The 4,528-nt window shown below is 49.4% G+C and overlaps 1 protein-coding gene across 1 annotated transcript in view; it reads right to left on the bottom strand.

The window, feature by feature from the left end:
* The window catches only part of DENND4A (DENN domain containing 4A), a 97,840-nt gene extending 93,597 nt beyond the window's left edge, over positions 1–4,243 (bottom strand). The window contains exon 1 of the mRNA XM_018552844.1: positions 4,090–4,243. The gene's annotated coding sequence lies outside the window, so the exon portion shown is untranslated. The remainder of the gene's footprint in view (positions 1–4,089) is intronic.
* Positions 4,244–4,528: the final 285 nt, after the last annotated feature.

Below are 4,528 nucleotides of genomic sequence, written 5' to 3'. Positions count from 1 at the left end.
AATCATTTGAGCCCTTACATTAGAGTCTATGCTGATTGCCGAGACACAACCCAGTCTGAGTGTCCTTGTGTTCAGCATGACCCTGGCACAATGTTCTTGTGTACAGCATGACCCTGGCAGAGCACCTTGTGTTCAGCATGTCTCTATCAGAATGTTCTTGTATTCAGGATGCCCCTGGCAGAGTGCCCTTGTTTTCACCATGACCCTGGCAGAGTATTCTTGTCTTCATGTCCCTGGTAGAGAGTTCTTGTGTTCAGCATGTCCCTATGAGAGTGTCCTTGAGTTCAGCATGACCCTATCAGAGCGTTCATGTGTTCAGCATGTCCCTTCTAGAGTGTCCTTGTGTTCAGCATGGTTGGCGACGTACACTGTACGTCGTCAGTCACGAAGGGGTTAAACCAAAAATTGCTTTTTTTAAAGCCCATCTCCAGGCAAACCAAAACACGACCCTTGCAGTGGGACTACCCCCACACCGCAAGGGTTAAATGCTCATTTATGTCTAGGGGCCCGGAGTAAAGCACTTCTACTTACCTGATCTCCACTCCCCAAGCGCTGGCACTATCATCTCTCCATAGGTCTATGGAAGCTGCGGTCCGGAGCCAAGGGGGGAGAAGAGTCTGCGGGGACCAGTCTACGGAGATCTGGTGACGTCACGGACATCGACGTCACCAGACTCCTCCCCCTTCCCTTCGTTAGCCGACAGAGCCACTTGTGCAAGGGGGGAGGGGTCCAGTGATGTCGATGTCCGTGACGTCACCGGATCTTCGAGGAACTCCCGGAAGACCCGGAAGCCGGCAGAGAGGCGAGTACCGATCAAAATAATTTTGATCGATCAAAAAAAATTAACGATTAATTGAGGGATTAATCATTAATTTCCGCAGCCCTAAAAAAAAAAAATCCTTGATTGGGCAGACTTGCTCCTGAATTTCATATTCACTTGTCCACCCGACACAAACACGTGTTCCTTTAAGGAAGACCTGGCGGTGCGCACTGAAGTACCGGTAGTATGATGAAAGTTATTCTTTACCCTAAGGAGAACTATGGGGAAAAACACTGACCCCATAGTTCTCTTTTAACACACGACCTGCAGACATGGCCTCAGATTTCATCGATTTTCATCATTCACGCTCGCTGAGCACACATTTCCTGGCAGCTTTGTAACACAAGGGAATATTTACAGAGGAGCTAGTAAAGTACATTACTCCCAGAGTTTACCTAGCACAGCCCTCTGGCATTACAACAGTTAATAATGAATGTTCTAGTTCCAGCTCTAAATCATGTTATTTCTTTATTATTTCCAAACAATGACGGTGCTGAACGACAGGCTGGTCAACATCTTACATATACAATATTTGTTACGGAAACCCGGACCTTCGAGGAAATGTGAATTTCCAAAACTTGTGAACATTCTTTATAACTGTAGTGATCCATTCAATGGACATATGGCGGGGAACCAATCAGTCACCTGTGATTAGTGAGCTAGAACACAGTGGATTGATCTGTGGCACCTTGTTTCACCAATACAAAGGTACTGCGGGGGATAGAAGATACTCGCCACACTGGACTGGTAGAACACAGTGGAGGGAATTCATCAAAACTGGAGCAGACAAAATCTGGAGCAGATTTGCACTGCAACCAATCAGCTTCTATCTCTCATTTTCAAATCCAAACTGAGCAAACTTAAGAGAGATGCTGATTGGTTGCCATGGGCAACTGCTCCCGTGTCTCTCTGCTCCAGTTTTGATTAAATTCCCCTCATTGGAGTATTTGGATGGAGAAATCCTCCAGATGTCCACAAGATCGAAATTTCAGGTACCTGCAAAAGCAGTTCTGATCCAAGTAAGGCTTCATTCACACGAGCAGCGGACTTTACTGAGCAGCGGTAGAGTAGCGGCTTGCAGGCGGTGATAGTGCCACCTACTGAATTATTTTTTTCCCCCTTTGATCCCAATTGGGAAATATACCACACCAAGTACACGGCACACAGTTCTATTCACCTCAATGGACGCATTTGGCAGGTGCCACTGCTTGCCAAACACGACATGCTGTATCATTTTTACCGTGAAACACCGCAGCCATGTGTAGCGCACTATCCAGCTGCAATGCTAACGTGTTAACGTACGGATAAAGAGGAAATGTCTATTTCAAAACATGGAAACATACTGGAGGGAATTTATCAGAACTGGAGCAGACAAAATCTGGAGCAACTGTGCACAGCAACAAATCAGCTTCCATCTCTCATCTTCAAATCTTACCTGAGCAAACTGAAGAGAGAAGCTGATTGGTTGCCAACTGCTCCAGTTTCTGTCTCCTACAGTTTTGATAAATTCCACCCTCTGTGTCCATCTAATCCATCGCTCACATTTCCAGTTTGTGAAATTATCATTCCCACCAATCTCTTGGCGCTCATGCACATGGGTGCATTTAGGGACATGCAATGGCAAATGGCTGTGTGTGGGTATACGCCAATGGCACTTAGGTAAACCTGTGTAAAGCGTACGGACATATTCCCAAAACGCAGAAATATGTCATCTCTATTCAGTTGTGTATCCCGGGCACTGAAAAAAGACAAAAATTACATTATACGCCCCTAAATGCGTCCACATGCGTGAGCCCTCATGTCACAAATTCTGCACCACAGGAATCTGCTGTTACCTTGGGAAATGTGATCATCAATGCCGAGGAAATACAGAACAGTATGGAAAGCAAATCTGAACACCAACCGGGGAAGGAGGGGGGACGGGGGAATCTGGAGGCTTATAAACACTGCAAACTGGAGTTCCACCATAAAGACGTCTATATGCCGCCGTTTTCCATTTACCGCCACAAGTTCTCAGCGTTTACAGAACTTCAGAGTAACAAAAAGCAGAAGCAAAATCCCCCCTGATCTTTTATACAGTTATACTTAACTTACACATTAGATTCAAAAACAACATTCATAATTAATCCGCCCATTGTTCAAAAACAGACGGACGGTAAAGTCCCATTGGCGGGTTGCCGTAATTAGACGGCCTTTTTCTTCTGCTCACGTGTGCACAGGCAGAAAAAAACACGTCCGTTCTCCAGAGCCGTTACCGGCTGTTTCACATACAAACGATCGGCGGCTCTATAGCCACCAATCGCTTGTATGTTGCGGCTGCGCGCCCCCTCCTAAAGTGGTGCCGCCACCGCCTCCCCTCACCTTCAATCCCGGGATCTGCTACCCCATCTGCGGCCCGGGACCGGCTTGGGAGGGTGTCGGGAGGAAGCTGGGAGTTCAGCCTCTTCCTCCTTGCTGATCTCCCTCCGTACTGTGAATGCGGAAGTGATGTGTCTTAGAGACCACCAATGTCTCCATAAAGAGGACCTGTCAGTGTTCCTGTGCTGTCATATAGGGGATTGTTATCCCCCTATGTCATAGCAATGACATTAAGTGTAAAAAATAAAAACGTTTAAAAAAATAAGTCACATATAAAAAAAGTTTTTTTTAAAAAACAAAAATGTTTAAGTCCCCCACCCCCGTGTTTACACACATATAAACGTAAATACGGGTCAGATGCGCGAAAACGACAATTGCGCTACACATGTTACATATCGCATAACGTCGGAGTGAGAGCAAAAATTTTAGGGCCATTAATCACTGATGTGGAAAGCAGGTGCCGCCGACGGAAGGCAAGGGGCAAACAGCAAACCTCCGGTGGAAGGCAGGCGGCAAACCCCGTCCGGAGCTAGGCGGGGGGCAGGCGACATACCCCGGAGCTAGGCGGGGGGCAGGCGACAAGCCCCCGGAGCTAGGCGGGGGGCAGGCGACAAGCCCCCGGAGCTAGGCAGGGGGCAAACCCCGGAGGAAGGCAGGGTCTCTTAGTGACCCCGGTAGAAGGTAGGTGCTGTCAGTGACCCCCGGTGGAAACTACAGGCTGGCAGTGACCCCGGTGGAAGCTACGTGCTGGCAGTGACCCCGGTGGAAGCTACGGGCTGGCAGTGACCCGGGTACACGCAGTGACTGCTCTCCTCACATCCCGTTATCTCGCATCCTTCTCCTCATACAGTGTATGTGTCTCTCTCCCCCCACACCTCCTCCCTCGTCCCCCATCATCCGCCGGGTCTCACCTCTGCCGGGTGTCTCCCGGTGCTCACGAGTCCCGTCAATGTCTCCAGCCTCCGCCTCCCGCCATCTTGTGTTTGTACCGGAGGGGGAAGAGGGGGGAGCGCGCCCTGTCACGTGACAGCGGGTCTCCAGACACGTGGCTGGAGCTCCGGCAGACGTCACTGCTATGTATGTGATTCTGGAACGGCCGAGCTGTCAGTGTCCGGCCCTGTGAGGGGTGACAGTTCAATGTACCGTCAGGTGTCCGGCCCTGGTAGGGGTGACAGTACAATGTACTATCCGGTGCCCGGCCCTGTGAGGGGTAACAGTACATGTACTATTCGGTGCCAGGCCCTGTGAGGGGTGACAGTAAAATGTGCCGTCCGGTGTCCTGCCTTGTGACGGGTGACAGTACAATGTACCGTCCAGTGTCCGGCCCTTTGGGTGACAGTACAATATACC

This window comes from Nanorana parkeri, unplaced genomic scaffold (assembly GCF_000935625.1).
Source record: "Nanorana parkeri isolate BGI_ZX_2015 unplaced genomic scaffold, ASM93562v1 scaffold98, whole genome shotgun sequence".
NCBI classification, from domain to species: Eukaryota; Metazoa; Chordata; class Amphibia; order Anura; family Dicroglossidae; genus Nanorana; species Nanorana parkeri.
This window is presented reverse-complemented; position numbering and strand designations above follow the sequence as displayed.